The 12,459-nt window shown below is 39.8% G+C and overlaps 1 protein-coding gene across 9 annotated transcripts in view; it reads right to left on the bottom strand.

Moving 5' to 3' along the window:
* The window catches only part of ATXN1 (ataxin 1), a 533,931-nt gene that overhangs the window by 444,456 nt on the left and 77,016 nt on the right, over positions 1–12,459 (bottom strand). The window contains exon 4 of one of the 9 annotated variants that reach the window (XM_043964843.1): positions 7,069–7,310. The exons of the other annotated variants lie outside the window; for them this stretch is intronic. The gene's annotated coding sequence lies outside the window, so the exon portion shown is untranslated. The remainder of the gene's footprint in view (positions 1–7,068; positions 7,311–12,459) is intronic. 9 annotated transcript variants of the gene reach the window in all.

Raw genomic sequence — 12,459 nt, forward strand, 5'->3', positions numbered from 1 at the left:
TTTTCTAATCTCTTTTGGAAGCCCACATAAAAACATCAATCACAGGCACTTATTTGGACACTTAAAGGTTGATAATTTAATCTCTGTAGCTTCTCCCACACTTACAAATGCAAAGGATAATCAATCTATTTGTACCTTAGAACAGGAGTTCTCAACCTGAGGCCTTTGGACTTGGTTGGTTGGTAGGTTTATTTTAATATTTTGGTAACTGTATTTCAATATAATTAATGTCCCTTTGTAAATTGATACATTTTATGTACTTAAAAGCATTTTTCTAAGAGAGGGTCCTTAGGCTTTTCCAGATCATCCAAGGGGTCCAGGACACATACACAAAAAAACTATGTTAAGAATCTCTGCGTCCTTAGTAGAGCATCCTCTTGAGTGGCTATGGCCAAATCAATCGCCTGGTGAACAGTTTTATGGTGATGACCCTCTTCGACATGAGCTGAGCTGATCCTCGGATGCCAAATATTCAGTCCATTCCTGGGGTCCCTGTGCTCTGGGGCTAGAGGCTTCTAAAGCCCAGGGTCACCTCACCAGCACACTAGGGCAGGAGAGCATGAATTATTTATAATTAATTTATGCATAAAATACTAATTTATGTGCAACCTCTCTACATACACCTCCACACTTGGAAGAAATGTGTGGGTTAAATTCTATAGTTTAATGAGAGACTGTCAATAAATCATTCGACCAATAAGTATTGACTGAGTGCCTTTTTGCTTGTCCAGTATTGTGCTTCTCTCCAAGTTCCTTGGACTTTCTGTACAATCAGAAAATTATTATTTTAATATTTAACTTTCTAATGCATTTTCAATAAATAATGTATCTTTCCATAATGTGCATAAAGCTGTAATTCCATCCTGTTTTTGTGATGACATTGTACCCCATGGATGAAATTACAATCTTAATGTGAACGATTAGGAAGTCTTACACTCAGAGAATCCATGATGAATTCAACTTCTAAAATACTAACCAGCAAGAATCTGGAATGTACTTACAACCAGGAAGGCAAATATAGTTGGATTGTGCCTTGTGAAATTCTCAGTTCGTAAGAAAACCAAAACTCATCAAAAACAAACACTACTTTATTTTTTTTGCCTTTTTTTTATGTGTGTGTGAGGCAATTTGGGTTAAGTGACTTGCCTAGGGTCACACAGCTATTAAGTTTTAAGTGTCTGAGGCTGGATTTGAACTCAGGTCCTCCTGACTCCAGGGCCGGTGCTCTATCCACTGCGCCACCTAGCTGCCCCTCTACTGTATTTTAAAGGAATATTGCCCCTACCCAGACCCCACCCAACCAAAAAATAAAAGTTTTCTTTTTCTTTTCTTGAAAAGATGGCTAGTCATTGCCCCCATGACAAAGGAGCCCACAGAAATAACCAGAAAGGAAGGCCAGCCAGATGAGTGGTGGTGGTTGTTTAGGCATGTCCAATTCTTTGTGATCCTATTTGAGGTTTTCTTAGCAAAGATATTAGAATGGTTTGCCATTTATTTCTCCAGCTCATTTACAGATGAGGAAACTGAGGCAAACAGGGTTAAGTGACTTGTCCAGGGTCACACAGCTGGTAAGTATTTGAGGCTGGATTTGAACTCAGGAAGATGAGTCTTCTTGATTCCAGGCCCAGCACTCTATACATTGAACCATCTAGTTTCCCCTAGCCAGATGAGGGAGGTTGCCAATAAGATAGTACCATCTTCTAACAACTACTCTATTCAGAAGTCGTCAAGGCAGAATAATCACTGAGGAGAAAAAAAAGCCTACAAAATTAGAAAATAAAGACATTTTCAAATGCTTTGCTACTCAATCTGACATGGGAAGAAATAAACCAAACCATATGCCTCCTAGCTGCAAAAGGGTGAGGGACATGGGCAACTGGACCTATTTTTTCTAATTGTTAAACCGAGGCTAACAGGGAAAATGCTTAGAAACAGAATGCCCTGGGGCAAATTGAACAGGGATGTTCAATTTGATGAGTCCCTCAGTAAAATGATGAAGGCTGAAGGGCACATCCCAGGAGAGTCCTGAACCTTCAGTTCCTGACTATCTTCTGCCATTTTATTTTTTCTTCTGAGCTGAGGTCAGAAATGATATATTTCCTGGGGCAGCTAGGTGGCGCAGTGGATAGAGAACCGGCCCTGGATTCAGGAGGACCTGAGTTCAAATCCGACCTTAGACACATGACACTTTCTAGCTGTGTGACCCTGGTCACTTAACCCTCATTGCCCTGCCCCCCCCCAAAAGAAATTATATATTTCTCGAGAGTGGACTTTCTATGCAAATTCTATAGTTTCTAAGATGGGTCATTTGGGTGCTGCCTCATAAAGGGAGATTTCCTCAACAGCATGATCCCAGGATTACCCTGTAGAGGAAGGACTAAAGATATGTCAGAATGAGGACAGGAGATCTGAACCTTGCCAACCCTCCATGCTATTGCTGGAAGGCGCTCAGATAATGCAGATCCTAGATGAATCCTTGGAGAGGCTAGGGCTGTACAATCAAAGTCTCTGCCCTGTGGGGTCAAGAACAATGGAGTAATGTTGCTGATGCCTCCCAATTCTTATAGTTGTCAGTAGACCATGTCAGTACCAATCAGAGATACCATATGCTAAACAACCAGGGTGGAGCTGTTACAAGAACAAAAGACATTGGGAAGTGGGTCCATTGCCAATGTAGTCATTGGGTGTCATGGCACCCTATTGTGCTGGCCACAGGATAATACCATCCTCCTAAGTTTACATGGAGTCAGGAAGAACTGGGTTCAAATCCTTCTTCAGACTCTAAGCTATGTGACCCTAATCACTTAAGTTCTACTTAAGTGTCACTTAAACTCTACTAGTTTCAGTTCCCTCATCTGTAAAGTGGGGATGATAATAGAACTTAACTTATGGGGTTGTTGTGAGAACCTAATAAATAATATATGTAATTTGCTTTGCAAACCTTAAAGTGTTATATAAATGTTAGTCGTCATCATCATCATGAAAGAATACTCAGTAGCCACAAATAATATTTACCTTAAAGAGGGGAAAAGGGATCATAATGGGCTATTTAAATGATTAATAATAATAATAATAGTAGTAGTAGTTAACATTTCTATAGTGCCTACTATGTTCCAGGCACCGGAAAGCTAAATGCTTTACAATTATTACCTCACAGGATACTCACAACAACCCTAGGAGGTAGTTATCTATTGTTTTCATTTTGTAAATGGGGAAACTAAGGCAAATAGACTTGCCCAGGGTAACACAGCTACCAAGTGTCTAAGACTACATTTTAACTCTCTTTTACCTCGGACCCAGTACTCAATCCATTGTGCCTCTTAGGAGCTTTATGTGTCTGTATTGTTCATGGGAGCCTCAGAGTCCCTTATATCTTATGAATTTTCTATGTTGAAAGAATAAAGATGGTCCCATACCTGATATTCATAGTGTACCCTGAGGGCCTGTGAAAGATCATGGAACCCTGTTATCTACATTTGGAGAAACCCAGACCTGAACTATACCAAAGTTTGTTTGTTTTTAGAGATTTTCCTGGAAAGATCCCAGGGGAGGCATGAACCAAAGACAGAAAAGCATCTTTTGGGGCCCAGGATTGAACTTAGTCAGCCTAAGCCTAGAATCCATGGGAGACCAGACAAAAAACATGATCTATCGAGTACAACACCAGCTAAAAGTGTACAAAATTCACACACACACAAAAGCACCATGAGAGGTTAAGGAGAGAGAGAGAGAGAGAGAGAGAGAGAGAGAGAGAGAGAGAGAGAGAGAGAGAGAGAGAGAGAGAGAGAGAGAAGAAAAAGAATACAAATCTACCTTTTTCCATCTGCATAGTTATTCTTAGTGCAAAGGAAGAATTACCCTGTTTCGTCAAGTACCTACATTTTCCAAATCAAGGTATCAGTGTTGTGCCATTATGTTATAAATGATTCCGTACTTGTCAGTAGCACCAAACCTCTGTCCACTTCAAGGGACACTGCAATTGCCATAGCAACTAATGTACTTCAGAACTGCAAAACTCAGAGGGAGACTAAAAAAAGGATGAGGGGGGTAAAGGAAGAAAGCAAACACTAGTTATATTGAATAAAGAGTACAAACAAAATATGTGATTGTCCTGATTACCAATTCTCCATCCCCCATCCCCAATTCTGAGCTTCTGACCCATGTCAGACCCACTTCAGTGAGAGCTCCTGCCGGCTAACATGCCTCATACAGTATTTGAATTAACAAAAGTATAGGGTTTTTATCCCTCTATAAACATAAGGCTTTGTATATACAAAGTATTCAAGGAGTGGTCAGTAAGATAAAATATAAAAAACATCAGTAGGCATAGTACACAGAATAGTAAAGAGTTCAATGTGTTGGCATATTAACATTTTTTTTTTTTTTAGAAAAGCATGGTCAGGAGGCAGCTAGGTGGCACAGCAGATAAAGCACTGTCCCTGGAATCAGGAGGACCTGAGTTCAAATCTGGCCTCAGACACTTGACACTTACTGGCTGTGTGACCCTGGGCAAGTCACTTAACCCTCATTGCCCCACAAAAAAAAAAAAAGAAAAGAAAAGAAAGAAAAGCATGGTCAGGGTATGTTAGTTGAATTGATGATAGGAGGAGGTCATAAGCCTGAGAACCAAAAAACATCTTAGAGATTATCTAGTTTTACAAGATAGATGAGGAAACTGAGTCCCAGAGGGATGAGTGAATAACTTTTCCAAGGTCACAGAGGTAGTAAATATCAAAGCCAGGATTTAAAGCTAGGTTCTCTGATTCCAATCAAACGTTTTTATTCTAACACAGAGATTAAAATGGAAATGATTAAATGATTTGAGCTGAATTGATAAACAAAACTGGATAGAATTAAACTGAAATGAACTGAAGGGCCCATATTATTACAGGAAGGAACTAGGAATGTTTGTCCTGTGGAAGCCAGAGCCTCCTCTGGGGTGAGCATCATAGCTGTATTCAAGTATTGGATAGGCTGTCATGTGTCAGTTTGGCCCCAGAGGGAAGAACTGAGAGCAAGGGGTGGTGGGTAGCTGGAAAGGGGCCAAATTAGGCTTCAAGTCAGGAAAAACTTCCTAGCAATTAGAGTTGTCCAAAAGCATAGTAGGCTGCTTGCAAAGGTGGTGGGTTCTCCCTCTTTGAAGGTCTTCAAGCAAAGACTGGATGACCACTTAAGTATGCTGCAGTGGGGATTCCTTTTGTGTACAGCCACGGAGGTCCCTTCTAAACCTCAATTCAATGATTTATATTTAATTAGCTTAAATTGTGGCAATTTCCTCAACTCCAGCAAGCTTTAGTTTAGACCCGATGACCTCCACAATCCCATCTTTCTCTAAAATTATGATTTTATGATTATGCATCTGTAGGAGGTATGTAGTTCTAAAATAGGCTCTGTGATAGGGCTGGCATTTTCTCGATGCACCCACAACACAGAGAGACTTTGTCTAAAATAATAACTGATTTGGCCCTGGCTTTCCTAACACAGCATGCTGGCCACTTAAAGGGGAAAAGATCCTAGACAGGCACCCAAGCCCCTAGGACTTGGTGGATTTCTGAAGAACGCTTGAGTTACCATGTTCTTCATCATAGGCTACTTTGACGACTAGGCTATTTTCCACACAGGGCTATTGTGAGGATCAACTGAGACAATATTTGTAAAGCACATAGCACAGTGCCTGGCACATAGTAGGCATTTAATGTTTATTCCATTCATCCCTACCAATCTGTAGAAAGGCGAGGAGGAGTGCTACTGCTATACTCTTGTTGCATTCCTGTGCTACATTAAGGCAAATTAAACCTTCGATTGTCAACTGCTCAATGACTCAGCCTCATTTCATCCCACCCTTGAACCTGAACTAGGAGAGTGCTGGCTTGAGGGCTGTCTCTGTGAAGACAAAGAAAAGGTAACCAGGATAAGGATTGAAGAAGCCATTTGTTGTAATAAAAAGAGCCTGGGATTTGGAATCAGAAAGCCATAGTCGAATCCTCGCTCTACCATTTATTATCTTTCTGACCCCTCCTTAGGTCCTGGCTAAACTAAACTGAAAGGATCCTGCCTGTCCTTAAAAATTCCATAATAAATACTCAACTCTCCCTACTAAAATAACTTTCTATAGTAGAAAAGACAGGTTTTCATTTCAATTCTGGTATTTGCTCACTGTGTGACATTAGGTAAGTCATTTCACCACCAGTTCTAAATCCTATGGTTCCAAGCACAGTTACCTCTCTGTGCCAGAGCAAACAGCTGCCAACACCGAGGAAGATGAGATGCACAAAGCTCAGGGGCTATGGAAAACCTCGGACTATGGATCTTCTCCATAGAGCTGCTAAATGCAGAATGGGACACTTAGCACCTGTTTAATATTGTGGGCTGAATATTTTGTGAGTAATAAACATCAAATGTGACAAGTTGTAATACCCTGTGACAGGATATAGCCTGACTCAACATAACACCACAAACCAAAAATGTAAAAGTAGTGGGGAAAATAGGGAGTTCTTTCTATGCCCACTTCCCACAAAATATTCTGGACCACATCCAAACTCCTTTTCCTTATGCACATTTTAATAAGTGGGACTCCCTAAAAAAGCAATACTGTTCTAAAACTACCAATAAACTCTTTCAATGAAATGGGATTAAAAGCTGGAGATTGCCACTAATGACATCCTTGAGAACCACCAAAAGCTGGTTAGAAGTCCATATTTCTTTTTCTAGGCTTCTCACCGCAGAGGAAGCTAGGAAGTACTAGAGAGATCCTTAAGGGGAAACTATCCTCCTACCTTCCCTATAGGTGGCAAAACATTCTTCTTGGCCCCAGCTTAAAAGTAAAACATGATAATCTACTACTTACCCTGAAGGATGGGTTCTGAGCCTCCAAGAACTGATAGAGAATGCATTAGGAATCAGAAAAGGTAAGTATTGTTTTGATGTTTAGATTTCTGGGACTGTTCTCCCGCCCCAAGTAGGAAAGTGTTTAAAAGGACAGCTTTTGCAGATAATTAAAAAGTCTAGACTGGTTCTGAAGCTAGCCCCCTTATTTGGAGGCTAGAGCATGAAGAGATAAAAGCATACCTATGGCTTTCATGTAGGAGACTGCGAAAGTCTCTCCCCACTCAAAATTCTCTGATGCTCAGTTCCACCTAGCACAATAACTTTCCATAGCTCATATTGCCAAGGGGCAGTGATGTAATGGAAAGAATAGAAGATCCAATGTCAGAGGACCTGAAGTGGAATCTCAGCTCTCTGCCATGTAGTACTTGTGTCACCTTGGATAAGTCATTTCAATCTCTTTGGGTTGGCTTCAATTTCCTTATCTGCAAAATGAGGAAGAGAAAAACCTCTCAGGGATCTTCCAGTTCTAAATCTTATGATTCCTGGACAAGGCTGAGAAGAATCTCATTCTGATTATTTATGGTACGACAGAAGGATTCCCTGTAGAATTCCCTTAATAGCACGGCCTCTCCCTTTTTGCAATTCTGTTTTTCTACAGGCATCATTAAGTCCTTAAGCTTGAAGAAGAGAAATGCCAAGGTATCTGAGCCAATTATAAGTGGAGATAAATCCACTGACATTGGTTCAATATACTAAAAACTCATGGTAAAACTATACATATATCCACATTTTAATGCTTCAAGAATCTATAGTTTTATCAGTATAAAGAGAGGGATTCCTTCCACCAATACATTTATAACTTAGTCATGGAGTCACCGAAACCCAAAGATTCATCACCTAGGGACTCAAATGAGCCTTGTCAGAATGTAGCTGGTATGACCCTTTATTCCTATACTTAAGAGCAGTATTATGACTGTGAGCAAGTGACATCCTTTCTGAATCTTCATTTCATCCATAAAAGAAGAAGAATAACACCTGTGATGCCCACCTCACAAGACTGTTGTCTAGATCTCTCTTTTGCTATTAAATCTTAAAACTGCCCTAAGGCTTTGGGGACACCCTGTATATGGATATCAATGCACGCGCAATTTCAGAGGAACATATGAATTCAAACACTCTATATTCCAGCTAAAGTGGCCTCTTTTGCCGTTCCCTCCAGTGGGACTGTATGGTGCTTAGACTGTTGGAAAATCTGGGTTCAGATCACATTTCAGATATTTACTGCATGATCATAGGCAAGTAACTAAATATCCCTGACACCCAGTTTCCTGATTTGTAAAATGGAGAAAAAACCAAACCAAACAATTTACTATCTCATAAAGCTGCTGTGAGGATCAAATAGAATAATGTATGTAGAGCGTTTTGTGAACTTTAATGGGCTTATACAAATGTGAGATTTTATTATTAGAATTCCTGGCTCCCTTTAAAACTTATAACGCGTATCTCCAATCCGGAGGCCTTTCCTGATTCTCCTACTTGTTAGCGTTTTCTTCCTCTTTCAATTATATTGTGTTTACTGATCTGTAAATGTTCTCACCAAAGCAAAAGTAAATTTCTTGAGAAGTTTTTCATTTTCATTTCATTAAGGACTGTTTTCCATTTTTTTTCTTTGCGTCCACAGCACTAAGCACAGAAATTGTTCATCTTAGAGACTCAAAAAATGCTTAAGCTGCATATAATGCAATCAAACCGTGGAATAATAATAGTGCTGAGAGGTACTTTAAAGATCACTTGCTTTTCCCCAGATAAAGAATAAAAGTGAAACCCAGGGAGTGTTACTTATCTAAGGTTATATGGCTAGAGTGCCATAAACCAAGTAGTAGTAGTACTGGTAATGCAAGTTATATTAACATTTATATAGAGCTCTAAGGTTTACAGAGTGCTTTACAAATATTATCTCATTTTAACCCCACAAACACTCCAGGTGGTAGGTGCTATTATTATCATACCCATTTTACAGATGAAGAAACTGAGGCAGGTGAGGTTAACTGACTAGCCCAGGGTCACACAGCTAGTAAATGTCTGAAGCCAGATTTGAACACAGGTCTTCCTAGATCCAGACCCAGTGCTTTATCCACTGAGCCACCTAGCTGCCTCTAAGCTTCTATGTTATTGTAACAATCAATCCCCCAATACCCTATACTTGGAAAACTTAGGTAAGAGCACATGAGCCTGAGTATGGATATACAGAAAAGGTAACAAGAAGGGAGAGTTAGAAAAACTCCATCCACCTAATGTTACCTACCACATGCTAAAAACAAAAAAAACCTTTCAAATATTATTTTTGGTTTAAATCCCATTGGGTATATTCCATTCTTTCCCCAATCTCAAACCCATAATTTACACCCAAAATCTTTCTAAAAATGTGTATTTCTCATGGTGAAAAGCATTTACTAAATTTCTATTATGTATTACAGCAGAAGAGTACTGACAGCCAAACAGTTCACCATCTGAAAGACACTGTCCATGGAAACAAACATATTAAAGGTCAAGGGACATGTTGGTAAATAAAGACTCCCCCAACCAGACATCTAAACAGATAAATCAAATGTGTTGGTTTTTTTTTTTTTGTTCAGTCCTTCAGTTGTGCCTGACTCTTCATGTACCCATGGACCATATTGTTCAGGGAGTTTTCTTGGCAAAGATACTGGGATGGTTTGCCATTTCCTGGAAGTGGATTAAGGCAAACAGAGGTTAAGTACTCACCCAGGGTCACACGACTACTAAGTGTCTAAGGCCCAATTGGAAACTCTGGTTTTCCTAACCACAGGCTCAGTGCTCTACCCACTGAATCACCAAGTAAAACAATGTAGATGTGGATTCAAGTCCTGCTTTTGAAACATACTGGCTAAATGACTGGCTAGTTTCATAACCTCTGAGCACCCCAAGCAATTCACCAAGACTGAGTTATCCAACACTTTGGGATCTGAATTGGGAGAGGGAGGCTCTTCATCAGAAGTTCCCTACATCATTGAAATCACAGGTCAGGGGGGAAAAATAGTCATCTACAAGCCACAAGGGAGTAAGCCACAGCTAACAGGGGAATACTGTGTGAAAAAGAAGTGCTGGAAATTTTGTACGTTCAGAAGGTGTTGGGAAAATCATTACTTTTCCAATTAGCCCTACACCAGTTATACTACTGACCTGTATGCAACTACAGAAATTAGTCATTTTGTCTGTAGGTCCCTTTCTTTATCCTAGCCTGTAATTTAACATCTGAAAGATAGTCACAATAAAATTTTAGGCCTGATAATGCAACAGATAATTTATGTGAATAGATTCAGAGAGAGGTAGCTAACAGTCTGAAATCTTAAAAACCAGAGCTTGGGATATAATGATGTTAAAAGGCTCTTTTTTTTAGATTTCACAAACATAAAGTGAATGAATTCAATTGATAGAGACACAATAAATAAAAGGAGGAATGTTTTAGTTTGAAATGAGTAGTTCTGGCCCTCATGTTGATACTATGAGCCAACTAAATCATGTGACAATTTAAAGAGCCATCCATATAGAAAGGAACTGATAACCACGGATAATAAAACTGTTAACCTCTCACCATACAAGAGGTCATGTCCATGTTAAGCTCTTTCCTGCTACAGGTTCACAACCAAGCAGGGACATGAAAAGCCTTGAACTCTACATCACTGTTTTGCCATTATAGCAAATGAAACTGCTAACTGTCTCCCTTTGAGAGACCTATAGTACCAAGATAATTTCATCACAATTACCTTGAAGCACTCGAAATCATAAGATATCTTGTGAGTCAATCACCGAAGAAAAATTAAACTATATTGTCTAGTTTTAACAAAAAGCATTTTTGATTATCTTCCAATTCTCTGAAAATTGGCTATATGAGTAGAACATGCTACTGTATGGTCCATATGAGCATCCTTCTGTCTCCCCGGTACCCTTTATACCAGCACTTTGCACCTTATGCATATTTGCATTATTTTGTGTTAGTTATTTGTATATGTGTAAGTTACATGTGGACAGGCAGGGGTGATAAGTCTTAATCTATATTTTTTATATCTTACCCACAGAAGTTAGTACAAAGCAGGTAATTAATAAATGTGTGTTTAATTAGAGAACTCACATTTTTCCTGTCACATTTCCTAACCACATTTTCTTCTTCCCCTCCATTATCCACTTATCTTTCAAAGCCCATCTTAAGCAACACCTTCTCCAAATGCTGCTCCTTCCCCCCAAAAAAGTATATTCTATTGGCATATTTATCTTATCTCCAATCCTATATTCTTGTGTTGTTTTCCCTGATAGACTATAACTCCTTGAGAGTCAAGGATAGTTTCATTTTTGCTTTGCATCCTCAGTGCCAATTGTGCTTAGCATGGGGCTTGGCAGGCAGCAGACAATGAATACTTGTTGATTGACTGACTTATTGAATTCCTACCAATTCTTTAAAGATCAACTCAAATACCATTCACTCCATTAAGCTCTCCTCTCCAACCCCATAATCTACAATAATCATCTTTCTCCTTGGATCTAAGATAGCACTTTATTTTTACATCTTTTTAATGTGCTTACTATTCAATGAATATTATAGCTGTCTGCGGACAGCCAGGTAGCACAGTGGATAAAGCACCAGCCCTGGATTCAGGAGGACAGGAATTCAAATCCGGCCTCAGACACTTGACACTTACTAGCTGTGTGACCCTGGGCAAGTCACTTAGCCCTCATTGCCCCACCAAAAAACAAAAACCAAAACCAAGACCAAATTATAGCTGTCTGTGTTTTTGTATTTTCCCCTCTATTAGACTGTAAGATCCATGAGGGCAGAGGCCATTTTTTTATCTAAGATTTGCATTGACCGCCCCCACCCCCGCCCCGCCCTGCACCAGACATGTTATTCTGGAACAGAGCAGTCATTTTAATAAATGTTTGTTTAATGAATGAATGCATATGTTACTGAGCATGAGCTCCAAAGGGGCAGAGTGTTGGCATTTCTTCCTTCTTATCTTTATAGCCAAGCACTTAGTGTACCACCATGTGGGTAGTAGGTGCTTGGTAAATGTTTGTTTCTCCTCTGTTACTTATTGCTAATGTTGATACGCTGATTCAATAAAAACCATGTTGGCTTTCCAGAAGGAACACAAGCCAGACTTCTTCTGGTTGATCAGACTACATCAGCTCAGTATTTCGTGTGAATGTCATCCATGATGTTGTTGTTGAGTCATGTCTGACTCTCCGTGACCCCATTTGGGGCTTTCTTGGCAAAGATACTGGAGTGGTTTGCCATTTCCTTCTCCAGCTCATTTTACATGAGGAAACTAAGGCAAACAGGGTTAAGTGAGTTGCCCAGGGTCACATTGCTAGTACGTATCTGAGGCCAAATCTCAACTCAGGTGTTCCTGATTTGAGGCCCAGAGCTCTATTGACTTCATGTCCTAGCTGCCTCATGCACATTTGTACTTGATTCGTTTTCTTTTTTTTTTTTTTTTTTTTAGTGAGGCAATTGGGGTTAAGTGACTTGCCCAGGGTCACACAGCTAGTAAGTGTCAAGTGTCTGAGGCCGGATTTGAACTCAGGTCCTCCTGACTCCAGGGCCGGTGCTCT

Source organism: Dromiciops gliroides, chromosome 1, assembly GCF_019393635.1.
Source record: "Dromiciops gliroides isolate mDroGli1 chromosome 1, mDroGli1.pri, whole genome shotgun sequence".
Taxonomy (NCBI): domain Eukaryota; kingdom Metazoa; phylum Chordata; class Mammalia; order Microbiotheria; family Microbiotheriidae; genus Dromiciops; species Dromiciops gliroides.